Source organism: Crocuta crocuta, unplaced genomic scaffold (assembly GCF_008692635.1).
Source record: "Crocuta crocuta isolate KB4526 unplaced genomic scaffold, BGI_CrCroc_1.0 scaffold70, whole genome shotgun sequence".
Taxonomy (NCBI): Eukaryota; Metazoa; Chordata; class Mammalia; order Carnivora; family Hyaenidae; genus Crocuta; species Crocuta crocuta.
Genome location: NW_027528417.1, coordinates 9,915,284 through 9,939,462, shown reverse-complemented (window position 1 = coordinate 9,939,462; position 24,179 = coordinate 9,915,284). Strand labels below are relative to the sequence as shown.

The 24,179-nt window shown below is 45.3% G+C and overlaps 1 protein-coding gene across 1 annotated transcript in view; it reads right to left on the bottom strand.

The window, feature by feature from the left end:
* Positions 1-24,179, bottom strand: part of MB21D2 (Mab-21 domain containing 2) — a 117,504-nt gene that overhangs the window by 17,737 nt on the left and 75,588 nt on the right. The gene's annotated exons all lie outside the window — the stretch shown is intronic.

Here is a 24,179-nt window from a genome sequence, read left to right as displayed (position 1 = left end):
TCCCTATTTCTAACTTGTCCAGCAACCATCAAAAAATGGAGCAAGAGTCCATGGTGTGGGGTTAAAAAGGGCAACTCAATATTCTAGCCAGGAATTGTGGACTAACATGGTAGCTATTAAAGGAAAAGTGAGGGGCGCCTGGGTGGCTCAGTAGGGTAAGTGTCTGACTTTGTCTCAGGTCATAATCTCACGGTTTGTGGATTCGAGCCCCACTTTGGGCTCTGTGCTGACAGCTCAGAGCCTGGAGGCTGCTTCAGATTCTGTGTCTGCCTCTCCCCTGCTTGTGCTCTGTCTCTCAAAAATAAATAAATATTAAAAAGAAATTTAATAAAATAAAGAAAAAATAAGGGGATGTATTTTCTTCCTTTCTCTTTCCCTCCCTCCCTCCCTCCCCTCCCTCCTTCCCTCCTTCCTTCCTTCCTTAACTTAATAGTGTTAAAGATGATTGTTGAATCAGTGGCCAGTTCCGGACTCTTGGACTCTCAGGGACGAGTTTAAGTTGTGCGGTACGTGTGTACCGCACACACAGGATGAATGAGTCGCAGATGACTGGAGCCAGAACTGACCTTCAAGGTTAAATATTCCAACTGTCATGGTTGTCAGATCAGGTTGCTGAGGCCCAAAGGCAAAGGTAACACAGCACCACATCTGGCACAGGTGCTAAAAACGAATTTAAAGTCCTTGTCCTCAATCCAAGGCTCTCTCTGGTCCATATGCGGGTCTCTAACCAGGAGTTTGTGGAAAATATGGGTCCCCAAGGTCCCACTTGTGACTGAAGCGTAATCTCCAAGGATACATCCATGTTTTAAACTAGCAATGTTGAAACGCTTTCAAAAATTGAAACTGTCTACTCCCTCCCTCAATTCCAAAGCAGACAGTTTAATTGCATGGATTCAAGAAAGGCAAAGCTGTCAAGTTAGAGGAAGGGGTTCGCCGTACCTGTAATTCTCTAAAATCTTCAAGAGCTGAGATTACCTATTCTTCAAATCAAGAAAGACACAACTTTGATGAAACTTTTGGAAACATGACAGCATCTGAGATTCAGGAAAGATAGGACATCTCCCATCTCCCCATGACTGAGGGATCCATTAACACTGGCAATCTCCCACCCGTTCATTGTTCTTTGAATGTAAAAGATCTGGGTTTTTTTGTGTTGTTGTTGTTTTTTTTTGCTAGATTCCTTCCAGTTACTTTTTTTTTCACACCCTCTCTCTCTCTCCCCACCCATCAGATAGTGGCTGATTTTTGTCCTCTACTTCAATCTCCAACTTGGACAAAGCAATTGTGTAATCAACCGAGAATGCTTGAGGGCTCTTGGCACCCTCCACTTCTCACTCGGGAGCACATATGTGGGTCAGTGAGTATCGGCTGTGACGCTGTCTTGGCTGCCACGCAATAAGCCTGTGGTGACGGGCACAATTACAGCTTAGGCCGTGAAACCAAAGATTACACAGTGTGAATAGAAGTGTACAATTTCCAAAGCTATCAAACTGTCCCGAAGGCAAATTTAGACACAATGGATTAACTACAGACACTCATGTTTATCCAGTGTCCCTTCCAAAAACCCAGATTAGGATTTACAGTTAAGTGGGGGGAAAGACCAAATGACAAGAGTACTTTCAAGAGATGGTGCTCGCTTGAGAAAGGTCATTCAAAGATTCAAGCCCAAGCACAGTGTGAATCTGAGATGCAGAAGCCCCATTTTTAAGGTAGTGACAAAAATTACCTTTGCACACAGACCTAAGTCTTCTCATGAGAGAAGCTTTCAGACGAGAAATTCCAGAATTCCATTTGAAACCTGGAGAGGAGGCGGTTTGAAGAGAAGCCTTCCAGCAAAACCATGGGAAATTCTCAGTGGTTCCACTAGAGGTCGGGCTTTCCTAATTTTCTTTCTTCTCTTTTCCTTTCTCTTTTTCTTTCTTCCCTTCCTTTTTCTTTCCTTCTCCTCCCCCCTCCTCTTTTTTTGTTGTTGTTTACCAGTGTTGGGCTGGCCCCCCCCAAAAAAAAAAAAAAAAAGGAGTCCTAAAGACCGGATAGATTGGATACATATTTTTTTCATTCATAGCTGATTTTACAGATACGCTTTCAAAGTGAGCCATAAATGGATTTGGGTTTGAATCCATTTATGGCTGTACTGAAACAGTACGGACTCTCTGATGAATCCAAAATGCCCACATGCTATTTGCAGCAATCCTATTATAAGGGTGGATGTCATACAGCAGTCACCGACAGAATTCCATACTTTGGGATAGAAACGCATATGGAAAAGAAAGCTGCCAAAGAGAAAATATGGATGATGTGACAGAGAGATTATGAATTCAGGATATAGAAAAGCTTGAATGTGAACACCTGCTTCATGATCTATTAGCTATGTTGACATTTGGATGAGTTACTTGACTTTCTGAAACTTTAGTTTCCTCATTTAAAAAAAATGAGGATAATACGATCTCTTTCACAAGCTACTATGATGCTTGAAGGAAAAAGTTACCTAAAGCTCCCAGTATGGTTTCTAGAAATTTGCAGATGTTGAGAAAATGTAATTTTCCTTTTAAAATAGCATTCTGTTCACACTTTTCTAGGTCAATTAGTAACACTGGTCTTTTTATTTGAGCATGTGACATATTTTTTTAAAGAAATGTTGCAGTACTTGTCTATTCAACCATTTCCCTCCCTCCTTGTTCTTTTCTTTGGATTTTAGTTTCCCCAAACTTTTTAAGTGTCAAGTAACATGGGCTGAATAAATGGAAAACTCATGACAAACTCTGCCAGCTTTCTAAGGAAAAGAAAACACTTTTTTAAAAAAAGTTTATTTTGAAAGAGAGAGAGAGAGAGCATGAGTAGGGGAGGCGCAGAGAGAAAGGGAGAGAGAGAGAATCCCTAGCAGGGTCTGTGCAGTCAGTGCAAAGCCAGGCACAGGGCTCAAACCCACGAACCATGAGATCCTGACCTGAGCTGAAATCAAGAGTCAGACGCTTAGGTGACTGAGCCACCCAGGTGTCCTAGAACAAGAAAAACACTTATTTNCTCTCCTAGAAATAAATAAAACATTAAAAAAAATAAAAAAAAATAAAAAGTTATCATGATGCACCTGGATGACAAAGGAAGGGAAAAGTGAGTGGGAGGAAAATGGGAGGAAGAGAAAAAGACAGATGTACTAATGTTTATGGTCAGTTTCAGCTTAATACCATCCTTTATGTTTTCGGATGACTGACAAATGAGCAAAATGTAGTGAAATCACAGATACTGAATAAATTCTGTCCTGTCACCACAGTGGTTTTCTACCTAGCATGCAGAATCATCTGTAGAAACTACTAAGACACAGGTTGCTGGACCTCAGTCCCCAGGGTCCCTATTCACTGGGTCTGGTGTAGGGCTTAAGAGTTTGCATTTCTAGTAAACTCCCAGGTGACTCTGATGCTGTTGGTCCAGGACACATTTTGAGAACCAGTGGTTTAGCACCGAATCTACAACCCAACTGTGGGAAAGAAAATGGAATCCTGATAAGAAACCCTGGCTCTATTCTGATCTTCCATGAATTCACCATGTGATGGGAAAGGTCATGACCTGTCATGCCTTCATTTGCTTCCCTGTGAGGAGGAACAACATCTGTTTACCCATGAAGTCAAACGAGGGTCAAGAGAGAAACGGGTGAACTGGAACTTAGGTTAGAAAATGCTCTGTGGGAACGAAGTATCCTGATCAATAATTCCGAACGACGTACGGCAGTTCATTTGAGATGTCAACTTGAGGGCGTCCGGGGATGCCCAGATTTCTGGTCAAGTATTTCTGGATGTTTCTGTGAGGGTGTTTCTAGATGATACGAGCATTTGAACTGGTGGGCTCAGTAGCTTGCCCTTTCCAGTGTGGGTGGACGCGGACAAAACAAGACGGAGGAAGGAGGAATTGGCCCCTTTTTTTTCTGCCTCACTGCTCAAGCTGGAGTATTTCATCTCCTCTTTTCTCACCCTCCAGCTGGAGTTGACATCACTGGCTCCCCTTCATTCTCACAGCCTTCCGAGCAAATTGCAAATCACGCCACCAGCTTTCCTGGGTCCCCAGCTTGACAGGCAGTGGGGTTTCTCAGCCTCCATAACTGCAGGAGCCAATTCCTCATAATCCATCTCCTTTTATATTCTATTGGCTCCGTTTCTCTGGGAAATGCTAATACACAGCCATCCGTTAACTTAAAAGGTTTTCTGAAGATTGGGGAGTGACGGCCCTAGGTTCTATTTTGCGTTCTGCCTCTGACGTACTCTGGACACACACCTGACCTTTCTGGGCCATAGTTTTCCATTCTGCAAAGGGTTTAAAGATGGTGTCTAAGGTCTTCCAGATCTAAAAATGCATGGCTCTACGGTCAGAACAGAAGCAGAAACTGGGGCTCCAGGCGGTTGGGCAGTTTCAGTTTAGGGGACACTGTCTTCCCTCTGCACACCTGGATCACCTAGCAGTAACCTGATGGGCACGGGCTCTGCCCACTCTTCAGTATCGCCCAGTCACAGGACCCAGGTGGGCCAAAGCCCCCGCCAGCCCTCGGCATGAGCTCCCCAACATTCCAAAACGAGGCTCCACACTGGCTATCATCGCCAAACAGTAAACATCATCACCGGACAGGAACTACCAGAGCCCTATACGATCCATTCAGTGGAAAAGTGCTTGAGGTTCTGCTCTACGATGTCTCGTGCCATGCCCTCCCCATACATCCCACGGCCACTGGGTGTCACCGTCACTGTGGCGCTCAGGCCCCCGTGTCTCTCACGGGGACACCTGCCCTGCCTCTTACTTGGATCCCACTCCCCAGTACCATCACCCAGCGTGACCNTGCTGCACCCCTCCCCCACCCCCATCAAGGCCTCGTACATTCAGAGGCCAACCCCTGTTGCAACCTCATCCTACTTTTCCGTTATGTTCCTCAGTGGCTCCAGCCTTAGAGTGAAGCTCCCAAACTATACCAGTGCCCCAACTATGCCCTGTGCTTTCGGGTTCCCGAGCCGTTGCTCATTCTCCTCCCTTCGCCCTCTGTCTTGGCCTGATGAGATCCTGCCAGTTCTACCCCTTCGACAAGCTTTTGCCTCCTCACCCGTCCCGACCCCGGCATATTCTCTCCTTTCTCTCTGCGCGCTGCCTTTTGACTAACCTGATCTGAGATTTCATGACGTTTACAGCGTGATCAGTACTACAGCTGCCTGAGCTCATTTCAGTGTCTTACACAAGATCATGAGGCCTTCCGAGGACACGGACGGAGCCTTCCTCGTCACCTCTGTCCCTGAGTTCGCTGCCTAGGGATTGGGCTATTGAGATGTCGGAGCGGTCTGTCCGGATAGAGAAAGCGCCACTGTAACACGAGCTAGCTGGTATAGGACTGGCATTATGTCAGCACAATGAAGGTAGTGTTAGGGTCATACGTAATTTCCCAGGAATGTTAATATTTTGTACAACCAAGGAACAGCACCTAAACAAAACATGCTCAAACACGGCAGAATGTAACATCCCGTGGAGAGAATGATGCTCACATTCCTCTTCACTCAGACTAGAATGTGATCTGTCATGGAAAGGGCTTTCTTTTTATTATTATTTTTAAAAAATTTTAACACCTATTTATTTTTGAGAGAGAGAGAGGCAGAGAGAGAGAGCGTGAGCAGGGGAAGGGCAGAGAGAGAGGGAGACACAGAATCTGAAGCAGGCTCCAGGCTCTGAGCTGTCAGCACAAAGCCCAAAACAGGGCTCAAACTCACGTACCGCAAGATCATGAGCTGGGCTAAAGCCGGACCCTTAACCACCTGAGTCACCCAGGTGCCTCTTATTTTCTGATTTGGGTGCATTTTACCTTTGTTTTCAAAATTCAACAACTTGTCTTTTTTTTTTTTTCCTAAAACAGTTTTTGTCACACCACCTTCCCCCTTTTTTTTTTTTTAAGGTGAAGTCCTCCACTGGAGTGATATTTATTTTTCAGTATTGCTACTGCTTTTGTTAATACCCCAGTTCCAAAGGCAAATATGTTCTGACTGATCTGCACACAAGCCCTGTCGCTTTGAGAGCGCAGTTTTTGCAGAATGCAAGGATTTTAAGGAATCCTCCTTATTCTGTAACTGCATCGTTACATAAATGTCTAGACTGGCACTCAACCAGGGAGAGAAGTCAGACTGCTGTCTGTAAGAAAGGAATGATTACCATGTCCCTCAGTACAATTCCCTTGGATAGCACTTACTCGGCCAGCTCTCAACCAATTAAAAATCAAGAGAGGCAGGGAGGGAGCTCTTCCTCTAAAATCCGGAGGTGCCAAAGGAAATGCTCCTGGGGACCAAAGGGCTGCCCTGAGCTGCCACTGGAATACAAATGACTCCATTTTCCTGGAGAGCTGAGCAGTCTGGAGAGTACCAGTGCCAGAGGCCTCTCTGGGCTTCTGAAGAGGGGAGGGGACATCTAAGGGAAAGCAGCATAGAAAAGGGGAAAGAAGAAAAAGATGAAAAGGGAGGTGCGAATCAATATTTACAGAGTATCTGCTATGAGCCAAGTATATTACTCGTTATCTCAATGTTTATTAAAAAAAATTTTTTAATGTTTATTTTTGAGAGACAGAGACAGAGCGTGAGCAGGGGAGGAGCAGAGAAAGGGGGAGACACAGAATCCAAAGCAGGCTCCAGGCTCTGAACTCAGATCTGTCAGCACAGAGGCCGACTTGGGGCTCGAACTCACAGACCATGAGATCACGACCTGAGCCAAAGTCAGATGCTCAACAGGCGCCCCTATCTCAATGTTTAGATGAAAGAAACTCTTGTAGTTTGGTGTTTTCTATTTCTACTCAATTTACAAGAAAAGAAAATCGGGCTCAGTGGTTGAAGGAGCTGACCACAGTGACCAACACAGGGTTGCCAGAAAGTTCCGAACGCTCACTGGCTGTTCGCTGCAATGCTGGCTTCCAAACTGAGCCCAAGGGCCAGGCCTCCTGGGGAGTCCTATGAGACTGGAGGTGGGGGTGGGTGAGAAGGGTAAGGGGTCCCCGCCATGCCAAATGCACCACAGGGACAGAACCTGGGCCTCCCGCCCACACTCGAACCACTGTTACCTGTTTTATGTATCGGGCTTCCTCTGATGCCTCTCTGTGAAGTCAGAGTACTACCGCTTTAAGAGAGAGGGAGAGAAGGCCTGAAAATCACTGCTTCGTATCAAGCTGGCTATTTCCCAATTCTGCCCGAGGCTGGCCTTCAGCAGAAAAATAAATCAGTGCTTACAAAAGATCTACTCTATACAGAATGCTGTTGGGGGGGTTCCCAATTCCCTGCTCTAATCATTCTAAAGCTGTCTAAAACAGACTTCACTTTCTGCCAACTTTACTGGCTCATTTGACTATTTCTACCCCTCTGCAGACCCCGCAAGGTGCTCAGGGCAGGGAGAGGACCTCATGATCCCGAGGTGCAGAGCTCTCTCTGAGGGCGTCACTTTCCATCTCTAGGGCATGTCCTCACTCCCAGGTGAGGGGGATGGACTCGATGGCCTTCACTGTTCTTTCTGACTCTCCAGAGTCCAGACAGAAAGAGTATTGTGTTCCCGAGTGGAGGGGAAAGAGAGGGATGCAGGAGGAGTGAGTCTTTGGCAAGTCAGAGCTCAGAGGTGTAAAGCAAATGCCTCCTAGATACAAGCAGAGGCAAACACAGACCCTCCAGACAGAGGATCTCTCTAAAATTCATGAGGACAGGGGTGCCTGGGTGGCTCAGTCCGTTAAGCATCCGACTTCGGCTCAGGTCATGATCTGCGTTTTGTGAGTTCGAGCCCCAGGCGTTGGGCTCTGTGCTGACAGCTCATAGCCTGCTGCCTCCTTCAGATTCTGTCTCCCTCTCTGCCCCTCCCCATGTTCACGATCTGTCTCTCTCTGCCTCTCGATAATAAATTAAAACGCTACAAAAATTTAAAAACTAAAATTCATGAGTACTAAGGGACATGTGGAAACAAACAAGAAAGGATGACATTCTGAGTGCCGATATCTCTGAAGCAGAATGGGACAGAACGCAGCTTTAATTCCCCTGAAATAACAACTCCTAACAACACGAAAGGGAGTTGCAGACCTTTCCAAAGTCCTTTCAAAGTCTAGGGGAGTCTCCGTGTTGCAGGGAAAAGACGCATGTGGACGTTTCTTTGAAGCAGTCAGAAAGGAAACAGCAGGCACTGGATTTACAGGCGGTGTCTGGGCAAGGAACGATCTGTCACCTTCCCCTTCTGGTATTGATTCTCGCCTCAAACAGACGACGAAGGACTGCCGATGAAAGGGTATGGTCCCGCGGACTGCTCAGAATGGATGTGAGCCCTCCTCCAGCATCCTGCCCCAGGTGCTCGCTGCAGAGGCCCTGGGACCCCCTTCCCGGGAGGTGACTTCCTCTGCACACACGTGGAGGTACCATCCCTGAGCGATCTACACGGTATGCAGCTTCACCACCTGTTTTCCGTTCCCAGAAATCTATTGAAAACAATCAGAAGACTCTCTGACACTGGGCACCCTTCAAATGACAATGTACAGGTCACTTACGTGAAATTTCTTTGGCGCTGCCGCCTTCCGGATATTGGTAATGCCACTATCTAATCACCCCTAGACTCCTAATAACATAATCCGTTTGCTGGGCACTGACATTGGACCAAAGGCTGCTTCTGTATTCAGCTTTATGATAGCCCTGGTGGCATGAAGAAATGGAATCCCTGACGTTAAATAATTGCCCAAAGTTACACAGTCTGTAGATCTGGTCTTTGAACCCGGGTACCTGACTTAAAAGACAAAATGGGCTTATAGACATCACGTGGGTGAGTCGTGACGACTTACCCGCGTCTGCTTTCCCTTTTCTTCCAGCTCATTCTCACAACACATCCTCCGCCACTGCCTGGGGAGGTGAGCCTGGAGAAGGACATTCAGGCCTAGTCTGTCTCTCTTTTCCCTCTACTCTCACCAGAAATTCTCCCAGTAAGGTTCACTGTCACAATTAAAAGAAGAAAACAGAAATTGCTTTTGGGGAGGCAAGGCTCTAATTACCATCTCTATTCCTTAGTATGAATGTGCTCGATCAGAGCGTGACCTTCTCACTGTACTGGAGATCACCACCCGAAATGGGAGTTGTGAACCCGAGTGGACTGAGTGAAGTGTAGGTTAGCAAATCTACAAATGAAGGTGGGTCATCAGAGCGCGAGAAGGCCCTGAGGACAGACGTTAGAGACAGGGAGGCTGCAAGAGGCAGTGCCAGGAGATGACTGCTGTCAACTGCTCCCTTCTCTCTCGCTCTCCCTTCCCACAGCACTGACTCCCACTTTTCCAAACACAAGCTCAGAGGACTAGGATTACAGTCCAGCTGCAAACCAAGTTAACACGCACTTGGGAATGTAGACACTACCTGGAATGTTCTTACATAAAATATGTAATTTGATTCTTTTTTCTTAAGGTTTATTTATTTATTTTGTGAGAGAGAGAGAAGTAGGGGCAGAGCGAGAATCCCAAGCAGGCTCTGTATGGTTAGGTGCAGAGCCTGATGTGGGGCTTGAACTCACGAACTGTGAGATCATGACCTGAGCTGAAATTAAGAGTCAGATGCTTAACGGATTGAGCCACCCAGACGCCCCTGTAATTTGATTCTAAACAAATAAATACATACGCATCTTCTTGCTAAATGTGAGGCTACCAAGAGGCATCATTAAAAGCAAGCCAAAAGATGCTAATTGCACATGCCCCAAACATGCTTCATAGAATTAATCCAAAGGAAAACAGGGAGTGGGGAATCTGCTTAAAGTCTTCAGTCTTAATGGGACTTGTTTCTAAATGTAGTTGAAAAGAGGAGCCTGTGATACCCTGGAGAGTGGCTTCTACTGCCTCACTGTAACTTTGGGTTTCTCTTCAAAATAAGATTCAACAGGAAAAGTATATAGGATACCAATTTTGATGACACGGTGGGAGGGTTAAAATGGGATTTTGCTGGGGCACCTGGGTGGCTCAGTCAGTTAAGCGTCTGACTTCTTTCAGCTCAGCTCATGATCTCATGGTTTGTGGGTTCGAGCCCCGCGTTGGGCTCTGCACTGACAGAGCCTGGAGCCTGTTTCAGATTCTGTATCTCCCCCTCTCTCTGACCCTCCCCTGCTCACGCTGTCTCTCTCTCTCTCTCAGAAAGAAATAAAACATTAAAAAGTTAAAAATAAATAAATAAAATGGGATTTTGCCAACTAACTTTTATTACTCCCCCACTTTTATTTTTTTATTTTTATTTTTTACAAATAGTTTATTGTCAAGTTGGTTTCCATATAACACCCAGTGCTCATCCCCACAAGTGCCCCCCTCCATGCCCATCTTTTAAATACCCACCTAGAAGTTACCCTAACAGACAGAAGGGAAAATGCAAATGACCAGGCTTTGTAAACAATCCCAGGTAGGTGTTACCAGGGTGACTGTGAGGCAGCAGGAGTGATCCAAAAGAGCTTGGCCGTTCCTATTGAGCTGGTGACTCTCCCTGGGGCCCAGAGCAGGTCACTTTACCTATCGTAGTTTTTCCTTCTCTGTGTGCAAAACGAAAGGAAACATCCCATCGCTCACATCCATCCACCTTAAAAGTACATGGGTCTTTAGAACTTGTAGTCCAACCACTCCATCTGGCATTCATGAGAAGTGAAGGCCTGAGAGGCACTGCTAGTAGCTAAAACTCCCAAAGCTAGGAAGTGCCAAGGTCATGACCAGACCAACACTTCCAAATTCTTAAACCAGTGCTCTGATGCCCAGGTTTAAGAGTCAAGTGCTACATACAGAGGTAGTGAAATGGCTATAAGTAAGTGTAAATATAAATCCTTTGCAGGACAGCCTGACCATCATACGAGTGCCGATAATCAGCTGACATTCGATTTCTGTAATTTCTACTAAACAGATATGATAGAATACGATAACATAATATGTTACATTTTTGACACATTTATAAGCTAGTATAGTATTCGTTCACGGTTAAATCTGCATTTTTACGCATATTATTTTCACACTGAATATTCTGAGCTCTGGCTTATTTATAGGTGGCCTGAACCAAGCACGCTTAAAATAAAGAAAAAAAGATTACCTGCAAAGAAATTCTTCTTAGAACCGCTTTAATTCTAATTAATGCCATACCAAAAAAATAAATGTCTGATAATCTCTAAAATGACTTGCAGCTGGAGAATTCCTAACTGCGTCTACTCACAGCTTAACAAAATGCATTTCCCCAGGATAAATCTACTCTTCTAAGGGCTGAAGAGAAGGAAAAAGATTATTCTTGGCTGGCTTGGACTTTCGTATATGTAATTACGAATTTCGTAATTAGTATGTGTAAAAGGTTAATTTTGAAAGTCCATGCCAACCACTTTATTCAAACTGATTTCTCGTTTTGAATAAATTAACATTAAAAGGATGAGAAAATATGAAAATCATGGAATAACCAATACTTCTACTAGAAGGCTATCCCTTCTACATAGGGATCTAGAAGGCTCCAGACCTTTTGTCCAAAAAGACGAAACTCATTGCACCTCGTCTCTAGGCTGCTATGTTTACTAGGAGTTTGTTTCTGTGGGAACTCTGTGAGTAACGGTAGCAATGTCCTGTGTTGGCAATATACCCGGCTTCATCGTGAGAATCCTGGGCAGTAAGAATAGGGCCAGATCATGGAGGGACTTAAATCCCAAAGGAAGAACTTAAGATTTCATCCTGCAAAACCATGGCACCCATCTTCCCCTCAGACTGCAAGCTCACTCAGTGTAAGAACAATGTTCCCCGGTACTTAAGGCCGTCGCTACAAAAGTTCAATGAACATCTGTTGGATTAAAGAAGAAAAAAATAAATAACTAAAGAATGTCAGGAAATATAATAAGACTTCAAATAATGTGGCAAAAACTACGAGGGAAAGTTAGAGTTTATTATCAAAGTGGGAAAAAGTAGAGGATGGGAGAAAGCTTTCTAGAAGAGGCAGTATCTTGAGTTGACCTCTAAAAAAAAAAAAGAGGTGGTTTGGGGATGTGGTGTGAGTTCTAGAGCTACTTCTGCTATTAAACTATCTGATTTCTGGGGGGGGTGGGGGACCGAATTAACGTTTCTAGACATCAATTGCCTCATATATAAAACGAGTAGAGACAACTTTTAAAAGATTTTCTACTCTAATAATTTGATTAAAATAGCTGATGTTCATATAGATGTGACCCAGTTTAATAAGTAGTCCACAGACTACTTATTTAAGGAGAAAATTATAAAAAATATGTTATATATTTTTTTAATGTTTAGTTTTTGAGAGAGAGAGAGAGAGACACAGAACATGAGTGGGGAAGGGCAGAGAGAGAGGGAGACACAGAATCTGAAGCAGGCTCCAGGCTCTGAGCTGTCAGCACAGAGCCCGACACGGGGCTCGAACTCATGGACTACGAGATCATGACCTGAGCCAAAGTCAGATGCTTAACTGACTGAGCCACCCAGGCACCCCTAAAATAAATATTTTTTTAAGACTCTCATTTAAAATTTTTAACCTTTTATAACATCAGCCTTGACTGTTAACTTTTGCCATCCCTTCTCCAAAAGTCATTCTTTTCTCTCTCTACTCTGTGTTCCCACATCAAGCCAGGCCCATGTTTTATGACATTCCCATAAACCCCTTCTAGAAACTACACACAGAAAAGGTGCTCAAAAAGTCCTGGGAGGACACAGAAGAATGTCCATCCAAACACTTCTTCCACCCAATCTTCACCTTCTTCTTTCAAGAGCAACTTAAAATATTACTGCTCCTAATAGCTTTCCACGATGATGTCCAACCTAGGGACCCTCTTGTGTGCTCTGCTACTGCCGTGTGCACCCCCAGCACGTCCCTGACCTGCTCTACTTTCTCACCTGTCTCGCTCTTGCAATATAAACTCTTGAGAGAAGGGGCCCAGTGTGGCCCTGGCCTACTTTCCATTCTATTACTAGTTCCTAGCACAGTAACTGGCTCCCAGTAAGCATCCCAAGTGCTTTCTGAATGAAGAAGAAAATGAATGGGAAAACAGAGGCTTGGAGAAATGTGTATGTGGAGAATGCAATTCATTTCGGGCAAATTCTCTTGCCAAGGAAGTAAAAAAAATGGAGCGTGTAAGGGACCTCAGAGATCATCTGGTCCAACCCCCTCATTTTCCCGAAGCCAAGGAATCTTGGCAAAGTGCCCCATGAAATAGAAAGGAATATTTCAGGAAACATGCAGAAGGGCATTAGGAAAAGCAAATATTCTCTCTAATAAATGAGGATACCAGCCCACACAATCAGCAAATGGAACTTAAATCATTAAAAAAAAAAAAATCGTGGTGCTAATTTTATTCGGCCTTTATTATGCCTTCAGTGAGTCCACCTATTACCTAGCAGTGTCAAGTCTACATCACGCAGGCTCGGTTACTTAGTATGTAGATCAGGCAAGGTTCTCCCTTGTCTCCCTCTTGCGTTTCTCCAGCCTTTCAATGCTCATTAGCACCTCCAACAGAAGGCTGAGGAAATGAAACTCCAATTTATCAATGTCAACTGTTGAACCAGCAAATTGCATCAATCCCGCCCCCACATGGAAGTGTTTGGACAATTCTGAATCAACAAGATGTTGGCAGCTGTGTTCCTATGGTTCAGTAATTGCATTGTTTCCTACTGTGCTCTACGGGTTGCGAAATGAATTTATTAAATAACCAACACAAAGGGAATGTGGTGTGGGCCAATGGAAACAGCTCTGGGCTGGTGTTGGGATTCTGTCTTTATAGTCTCCCACTTTGACCACCAGCCTTGACCATAGTTTTTCTGGTCCTCACGCTCCTAAATCATTTAAGAAGGTAATCCTGCCCTGGGTAGTAGAGAAATCTATGGCACCTAAAATATCCTGTGCTTTTCACTCCACATACAGATTTAACATTGGCCATATTCTCTCTACATTGGAACCTAGTATGCTTACTTCTGGCTCATATTATGCCCTTTGTGTATAATATCCATGACCAAAGTGGTACACCATGCTTGATGAATTCGTTGAGTCCAACTGGTCACTTCATACTGGAAGACAATGGTTAGGAAAGGAAATTGAGCCCAGGCACATGAAGTGTATAAATGGTGGAATTTGAACAACCGATTCTACGGTCTTTGGTAAGTTTGCCAGTTGGTGTTTTGCCAGTTGTGTTAAGTTATTAAAACTGTTTGGTGGTTTGGACATCTAAGCCAATAATGGCTGTGCGACAGACTGAGAAAGGTTTTCAAATGAAGATGGAAAACGTTTCTGGTGTGTTATTCCAGCTACAAAGGGAAAAAAAACAAAACAAAACAGAGAGGTTTAATAAAATCAGCCCTATTCAGTTAGTCTCAAGGCAGCCTCGAAATCTCAGAAGGCAGGTAGGGTTTGAAAGTACAGAGAATGTCTGCAGAGGGTCACTGCCGAGGAACAGAAGGAAAGTGTCCCTGGCTGTCTGGTTTTGGCTGGGCCCTGGAGAGCGCCAAGTCTCTTAGGTTGTTGGGATATTCTCCCTGGACAAAGAGAGGAGGCTAAGCGGAGGCCACCTTCTCTTCAACTGGGAGTTTGACACTGACTCAGGGTCCACATTTTGCCCTCAACTGTTTTCTCATTCGTTCTTAAAAAGCAAATAATAAATAACGAATGATTATGCTTTCTCTCAAGCTAAGAAGCCGAATTTCATTTCTTCCCAATCTCCCTACCCAAGAGGGAGATTTATAAATACGGCTCAACTCAGATCCGCTATCATTTACTGAGGTCTACACAAAGCCCCGTGGTTCTGGCCAGGTGGTAGATTATCTGCAGGCTGATTATTTACCGTAGGCCGATCATCTCCACAAGGGGAGATGGTAAGGACTGGTAAGGTTTAGGATAATTGTATGTAAAGCACATGGCCCGGTGATGAATGCACTAGAGAAGTCTATCACAGCCAGCCTAGGTACTGTATTCACCACTCTCTGATTTAAACCTCATAAAAACCCTGCGAGGTAGGAATTACGGTCACTATCTTAGAAACGGGGAAGTTAAGTGGCTACTCAAGGACAGGAAGTTAGAAAGGAAAAGATTTAGGAACTAAATCAGGTCTGGCTTCACTCTAAATCTCACCTGCTTTCTGCAACAAGATGTTGATGTGAATCTCTGGGATATTTTGTTCTTTCTGGACTGACTGGGTCGCAATGTCCTGTAAGGCATGACTCCAGATAAATTAACCTCCAGATTTTCCTTTTCCCCCTCTTTCCCCCCAAAAAGTGGAATGGAATATGTACATAGGACGCTTATTCTTGGAGTTTGAACACTCTTAGACTCTGGCTAAATTTACTCTATTTGTTTCTAATTAGGAGCCCTCTCTCCAAACTGCAGGTTGACAGCTGTATTCCCAACTCACATCACTGGAGCAAGCCATTTCCTCATCGGGGACAAGTTTCCCCGTCCGGAAAATGGAGGTTTGGGCCGGCTGATATATTTTTTAAAGTCATGTTTCCTGGGGCACCTGTATGGCTCAGTTGGTTAAGTGTCCAACTTCAGCTCAGGTCGTGATCTCACAGTCCATGGGTTCAAGCCCCGCATCAGGCTCTGTGCTGACAGCTATCTCGGAGCCTGGAACCTGCTTTGGATTCTGTGTGTCTCTCTCTCTCAGCCCCTCCTCCTGCTTGTGCGCACGCTCTCTCTCTCTCTCTCAAAAATAAACATTAAAAAAATTTAAAGTCATGTTTCCTGAGGTATATTTTATAGACAATAAAATTCATCCCTTTGAAGGATACAGTTTGATGAGTTAGACAAAGGTCTACAGTTGAACTATAGCCACAATTAAGACAGGTTTCCATCACCCCCCAACCCCCAACCAAAAATTCCTCATGCTCCTTTGCAGTCAATTCCCTTCCTAAGCCCCAGGCATTTCTGACCTGATTTCTGTCCCTATAGTTTTGTCATTTCCTGACTGGCACATACATGATAAAGAACGCAGGCTTTCATGGCTATCTTTCACTTAGTGTGACACCTTCAAGATTCATCCATGTCACTGAATTCATCAAATCAACAGCTTGCTCCTTTTACTGCATTCCTTTCACGGTTAGGACATTTTGTTTATCCACTCAACAGCTGACACACAGTTGGGTTGTTGCTAGTTTTTTGCTAGTATGAGTAAAACTGTTGCAAACATCTGTGTCCAGGCCATTGTGTGGACATACATTCCTTTTCTCTCACGTAAATACTCAGGAGTATGACAGCTGTGCTACTCGTTAGGTGGATCTGTTTACCTGTCTTATAAAGCATCACACTGTTCTCCAAGGTGGCTGTACCGTGTCGCCTTCCCACCAGCCACGTATGGACTGGGTGGTATTTAACAGGTAGCCTCAGATAATGACTGAGATTTCTACCCGTGCTCCGTTAATGTGTGGACGCTTCTTCTCATGAAATGCATCTCAGCGCCCCTCCCCAGCCCCCACAGCACCAAGGACAGATGTAAAGTACGTACACGAACTCAATACCCTTTCAGCCTCAGCAGTTTGTCATTCTGTTGCCTTCCCGAGGCATCTTATTCTGTGACGGTGGGCACCAGGTAGCAGCGCCAGGCTGAAACCAGGTTGGGACAGATTGGAAAGTTATCGCCGACTAGCTGTATAAGCATATCTCACAGGCTTGGTTTCCTCTTCTGCAAACTGGGGGTGATCATTACCTTCCTCCCCGGCTGTTGGAAGCTTAATGGGGTACGTGCTTCGCACATAGTAAGTACTCAGTCAACAGCAGTTTTCACCTTCTACAGTTACAGACGGGCATGGCGGATAAGGAAGTGGTAGGTGGTACACTTGAACCCTCTCCCAAGGTCCCCGGCGACCACTAGAATGTGAAAACAGAGGCCCCTGCATTCCATCACAAGGCTCAAGGTTGCTCTTACCTGTTAGGATGGTTTATTCACTCCTCTATGCATTTATAATATATGCATGTGTGTGTGATATTACACAGAGAGATGAACAAAAAAGACACAGCCGCCCCCCACCCCATGCTGAGCTTACAGTCTAATAAGCTCCTCTTAAGTGATGTGTAGAAAGACACAAGGCAGAAAGTTTGCCGTGGGCAAGACGAAAGGCAGAGTGCCGGGGCCAGCATTCTAGATCGCAGCAGAGCAGCTTAAAGTGGGAGCACTTATAGGACTTCAGCTCTGATTACCATCTCGTTCAGGGAAATATCTTGCGCGTCTACAGTTTTCCTGAGTGCTAGCTGCTGTGTGTGTATGTGAGAGGGAGGGGGAGGGGCGAGAAAGGAGGATGAGGGATCTACGCTGGGCATCTGAGCTCTGAATAATGCATTGACACGTTTCATTTTAAGCACTGTTTGTGTTCCGTCCCACCCCCCACCCCCCACCCCCCGCGAGCTAATTACCTCGCCATTTTGAGCACCCAGCTGTTGCTGTCTGAAACCTGACCTTCACCGTGAAGAGGCTCACAGCTGCAGTGAGCTGCCTACCTAATAATTCAGGGGTTCTTAGCGGCTTCATACCTCTCCTTCCCTCAACCAACCTGGTGAAATAGGCCGGTTTCCCTAGTTCCTTCCCCCCAAACCATCTGTCTCTCTGACCACATGAGGGGAAGAGAGACAGAAGCAAGGGCATCATATGGGAGCCGGTCAGAACACGGGATCTCAGGCTGCCTTTAGACCTAGTGGATCAGAGTCTGTGTTTTAATAGGAGACCCAGAAAATCAGTAGGCACACTAAAACTTCCCAAGCGCCAGAGTGGGACCTAAATCCCGAAGAGTTTTCATTCATTCAATCTGAGAACCTAGGAATAGGCCGAGCCGATCAGGCAGGCCAGCGCGATATTGGAAGAGCAGTGTGGTGTGAAGGAAACAGCCAGCCCCCGGGGAAGCCTCCCTTCCTAATACCCATGCCCGTGTGTACCCCCTTCGAACAGAGTCAGGTCTGTGTGGCGAATTGCGTAAGAGTGACACGATGCAACTTGGGGAGTGAGTCATAATTATAAGGCATTTAATCTTTTCCTGCCTTGGTCCCTCGGATCACTTCCTCTGGGGGAAGATGGTCGCCACGGCGTGGGCACCGGGAAGACCTTGTGGAGAGGCCCACGTGGAGATGAACTGAGGCTTCCCACCGATGTCAGCACCGTCCGGCCAACCACGCGAGTGAGCCAGCCTGTATGTGGGACCTCCATTCCCAGCCAAGGTTACACATGACCGTACAACCGACATCAAACCTGCAACTTCGTGAGAGGCCCCATGCCAGAAGACCCCAGCCAAGCCAGCGCTAAATGCCTGGCCCCAAGGAGCTGTGTGAGATCATCGATGTCTGATGCGGCTTTAAGCCACTAAGTTTTGGGATAATTGGTCACTTAGGTATAAATAACTACTGCAGGGATAGAGAGCGGGGTCTGACACTGGGCTCATCCAACTGGCAGTGGGGTTCCATGGTCACGTCACCCTCTCGAGTGTCTCACCTCATCTGTAAAAGGAACAGCTACAGTTTTTCCGATTCTGACACCTTTGAGCATAAAGACGACACTATGACTTTATACATCACTAAGACAAAATAAAGCGTCACCAAATTCATACCTGGTCGATTCTAAAGCGCAGACTAATTTTAGAGATGTAAAACTGTGGGAAAACATGCATCTTAAATTGGATGTAATATGGCGTTAGCACTTGCTCTGCCCACCGCACGGACACGTTAGAAGGATCAGTGGTGTAACAGATGCGAGGGGGCCCGGGAGGGAACTGACGGGCAGCCTCCTGAAGTACCACGGCTTGAGAAAGGGAAGTGATATTATGGTTCCAGAACAGCTAATTAAACTGGCTTCATCACCTCACTTGCCTCAGGCTCCTATCCCAATTTATGCTCAAAATGACTGTTACAAAGCCCAACTGAGAGGAAGAAACTGTCAAGGAAAACCATTTATGGCAGTGCTCCCTAAACTTGCTTGAGTGTTAAATCACCTAGTGTGTTTGTTAAATATATACCCAGGCCCCTTGCTAGAGGCTTTGATTCAGCAAATCTGGAGCAGGCATGGGATCTATATTTTACAAGGGCCCCAGGCTGTTCTCAGGAACACACGGGTTTTAAAACACTGATCGAAACACGGTAATACCCATCCACTTACTGATATTTCTCCCCGCGTTGAATCATAATAGAAAACTACAAACCTAGACTGCCTTAGCTATGTCCCCAAATTTTAAAAATGCCTTCAACCCAGTATATGATTTTACTGAAGGTCACCGTAAAAAAGCTGTCTCACCAAGGAGAGTTTGCCATTGCCTGGAAGCTTATGGAAGCTATGGAAAATTCTACTGTTCAATGTTTACAGTATGCACATTGGTATAATAAATATATTAAAAACTATATCTCCTGACAGGCTGACCTGTTTCCTTTTTGATCAGTCAATGCAAGTTGCTAGGCAACCATTTTTCCCTTCTTTGCTTAGGCTGCCAGGAATCTTTCCCCTAAAATTCGTGCCCCAAAACAATAACAATATTAACAATAGTTACATACCTCGGTCAAAAAAATTAAACGGGAAAAAAAAACTTATTGTGAGGTTTGGCTTTGTGTTGTATTGTAATGGTCATGTTACACTCAGGTCTTCTTTTTTCAAAACCTTCCAGTCCTTCTGGAAGGGAGGAAGGGAACAAATTTTTTTACTTTATTTTTAAAGTTTATTTACTTATTTTGGGGGGGAGGGGCAGAGAGAGAGAGAGGGAAGAGCCCAAGCAGGTTCTGTGCTGTCAACACAGAACCTGACATAGGGCTCCAACCCACCAACCGTGAGACCATGACCTCGGTCGAAATCAAGAGTCAGATGCTTAACTGACTGAGCTGCTCAGGTGCCCCAGAAGGGAACAGATTGTAACATCAATACTGTTAGTTTGGTTGTGGTCTGTTTCTCATCACATTTAGGCTAAGCGGCCACAACCCACTTTCCAGCAACACTTCAAGTCGTGTGGGTTTCCTCCTCTCACGCCAATCTCTTGGCCAGCTTTTAAAACACCGCGGGAATGCTAACTGCATCCTGGCATGGAGATTCTATTTCTTATTCAAGCCAAACACTTCAGAGAATAAACAGAAAATAATTTTAGAGCATCTCTAAAAAAGCGTCCTTGTCTTTCTCTGGCGGACAACAGAATATTCGGACAATCTGATCCAACGATGGAAGCACAGAAAAGCCATTAAGATCCTTCCCTACAACAACAAAATGAAACAAACAAACAAAAAACCCTTGCACTTCATTTTAAAACATCTCACTTGTGTGCTTTCAGTTTTGCAACAGAAATTCATCCTTGACCTGAACTTCCCACAAACAATAATTAAGTGGCTCGAGCCCTGCTGTGTAAAGGGCATTTTCTGACAGATGGGGAACCAAGCCAGAGCACAGGAACGATGTGCATTCTTCCCCAGCCTGCGTAGTGAGGAGATCAGAGGCAAGGAGTTCCATAACCCATCCCTGGAAACCGGGGTGCACGTAGATTCCCAAAAGGACACGCCTGCATTATCAGTACTTTAGGGTACGGAATCGGGTCCCACATCATTGTCCCAGGGAGGATTTCCAGTCTCCATGAGTTGTCTTCTCCCTTGCTCGCTGCCCAGGCCGACTTCCCCTGTTGTCTGGTGAAACGTCTCTTCCTCTGTGAACTCCTTCAGACTGCCATCTTCCTCCCACCGGGGGGCCCCCGGGGCTAATCCCCCTGTCAGCCATCTTCCCGCGATGCCCACAACACGGCACCACAATGGGCCACGTCCTCTGCTGATCTCTGCTGCTGGATCCCGGCTGCGGGAGGTCAACGGTCCCAGTTAATTCACCTTTGAATTGCAGGGCCGATCAGATTACCCGGTACACAGTAGGTGCTTGGGCAATCTGTGTGAATAGAAGAATCTAGTTCAGGGACTCTGAGGTAACCTCAGATTCTCCCATTCAGGCAAACAAGGGCAGGAGGCCCCAAGAAGTGAGGTGATTTTTCCCAAAGGCCCACCAGAAAAGGAAAGAGAACACACAAAACCCCCAATCCTCTCCTTCCCCACCTGACCTGTGGTTTTCCATTATGCCTCCTTCACGCACGCACATGCCCTTCCCTCTGTCTGACCCTTGTCTCCTGCCACCGCCGCTCAGCTCCCCCTCCCGCACCATTTCCCAACCCGAAGGAGGTTCCCAGGGAAGCCTGCCCGCCTGGGGAGGCTCCTTACTCACCTGCTCCTGTATCTCCCAGAAGCACATTCCTTTCTTTTGGAAAATGTAGCCCAACTTGCAGATTCACTTTCAAAAGTGCAATTCTTTTCTGAGGGCCTGTCTTTCTCACTACAACGACAGGAGCATGCCACTGTGGTTGTCATTCATTGCTCTGTCGCTAGTGGCGAGCACAGGGTGCCTCACTTACGTATTTGCTGGATGAATAAATCATTCTGGAACTCTCTGAAAATAGGCAGCGGGCCTGTGGTGCAAATATTCTGTCTCAGGAACAGCAGACATACCATGAAAAGGGCAGATCGTTCTGGCACAATATTAAAAGATCTCTCTACTTTTGCATTCAGATAATTCATTTTATAATGATAAGTAGCCAGTCCTTAATCACAGATGTCCCTGTTTCAGATCTGGGAAAAGCTGGCTGCCTTTCTCTCAGTAGGTTCACAAGGGTACATGTTACGTATTTTATCGTGGGAGTAAGACAAACGGGAACCATCAATACAACGCTCACAGAATTTCTTTCCCAAGACGAATTGAAATGTCTGTTGAACTATGTAAACTACCGTTTCCTATCACAAGTAGAGATATTATTCTTATTTGATTTACCCGTGATCTTCAAAAAATTTTTAACTTTTAGTGTTTATTTTTGAGAGAGAGAAAGAGAATGAGTGGGAAGGGGCAGAGAGAGGGGCAGACATAGAATCTGAAGCAGGCTCCAGATGCGGGGCTCAAACTCCCAAGCTGTGTGATTGTGACCTGAGCAGAAGTCAGATGCTTAACCGACTGTGCCACCCAGCCATCCCTAAAAAATTTCTTAAAAGTATACAATCAATATTTGCAAATTTTATTCCACTTAACCCAGAGAAAGTTCCAGGTCACATCTCTGACTCTCAAGCCACTTACAGACTCCAAAAAAGAAATGATAGCAATTTGATGTAATTTCTTAAAACATTTCAACAGTCTGGTGGTTTCTAAAAGCATTAGACACCAAAAATCATTTCTAGTCCTAACTCTGGAATTAAACGGATCACTTCTATTATTGTTTCTCGCTGTTCTTCATCTGTTTAAATACAAAAAACAAAAACAAAAACAAAAACTCCACCAATTTACAGATATACTACCCTTCATCCTATAACTCATTGTGAGAAAACTGCCCTCCTTTGGGAGAGCAAGAAGAAAGTGTTGAAAAAGCCTCTCCCTGGACACAAAGCTTTTGATTACAGAATGTCACTATTTTTTAAATTTATTTATTTCTGAGAGAGAGAGAGAAAGACAGACAATGTGAACAGGGGAGGGTCAGAGAGAGAGGGAGACACTGAATCTGAAGCAGACTCCAGGCTCTGAACTGTCAGCACAGAGCCCGACGCGGGGCTCAAACCCACGAATCGCGAGATCATGACCTGAGTCGAAGCCGTACGCTCAACTGACTGAGCCATCCAGGCGCCCCAGAATGTCACTATTTTTGGAATGTTCTTAGCACATCACAGTGAAGTACCATTATATCCTCTCTTCCTTGGAGCCTGGAAAAATGTCATACCACTCCTAAGTTGGGGTGTCTCAGAGGTGTGGAGTGCGGCAACACTGAGGTCAGAAACTATGGTTATGTACGCTGATTTGTCTCTGAGCAGATGTAATTGGGTTATAAATCAAGAGACCTAGTTACAAACACAGTGCAGTCTCTCTAGCCCTCCACTTCCTCTAACATTATATAGGGGCATAACCTGAAGGTCTCCTTTATTGCTAGCATTCTGTGACTTTAACTTGGACTCTACTGAAGTCCAGAGATAATCTCAGAACTTGTTTCTGGAAAGGTGGGGAAACGACCAGCTGTCTTCAGGGTACTGTCTCTATATCTGTTCTACCTCTGCTAGAGACACCCAAGACTGCCCCTCCTTTACCCCCACCAGCGCTTCACAATGGACCTCTAATAATTGCGAAGGTTTTCTGGAAGCTTGTTATGGGCTGAATTGTATTCCCCCCAATTCGTTATTTCGAAGCTCTAACCCCTAGTATCTCCGAATGGGACTAGATTTAAAGATGGGGCCTTTAAAGAAATGATTAAGTTAAAATGACGCCATTAGGGTAGGTCCTAATCCGATTTGACTTGTGTCCTTCTAAGAAAAGGAAATGGGTGGGGCACCTGGGTGGCTCAGTCACTTGAGCCTCCAACTCTTAGTTTCTCCTCAGGTCATGATCTCATGGTTGGTGAGTTCGAGCCCCACATCAGGCTCTGTGCTGACAGTGTGGAGTCTGCTTGGGATTCTTTCATTCCCTCTCTTTTCCTCTCTCTCTGCTCCTCCTGCGTGCTCTCTCTGTCTCTCTCTCTCAAAAGTAAATAAATAAATGCACACACTCACAAAAGAAGAGGAAATTGGACAAAGAGACGTGAAGAACTCAGGTACAGAAAGGAAAGGTCATGGGAGGCTAGTGAGAAAAAAGGCATCTGCAAGACAGGAAGAGAGGTCTCAGGAAAAACTAAACCTGCTGACACCTTGATCTTGGATTTCCAGCCTCTAGTAACATGAGGAAATAAGTCTGCTGTTTAAGCTACCCAGTCTGCAGTATTTTATTAGAGTAGCCCTAGTCAACTAATACAGTACTGACTGATTCACCACTTAAAAATTTTTTTCTTAAGGGTTGTATTTATTTCTAAGAGAGAGAGAGAGAGAGAGGGAGGGAGGGAGGGAGAGAGAAAGCATGAGCAAGGGAGGGTCAGAGAGAGAGGGAGACACAGAATCTGAAACAGGGTCCAGGCTCCGAGCTGGCTGTCAGCACAGAGCCCGACGTGGGGCTCGAACCCACAAACTGTGAGATCATGACCTGAACTGAAGGCAGGTGCTTAACCGACTGAGCCACCCAGGCACCCCACACCGTTTTAGATGACAACTTGGCTCATCTGTCTACATCTCTCCTTTCTCTAATGAAAAGACTTGAGTTCTAAAGCAGGAAAGTGACTTTTCCAAGACCACATACCTGTGTGGGTGCCAGGAGAGATTTTAGATCAGAGCTCATGGGGGAAATAGGAACATCAA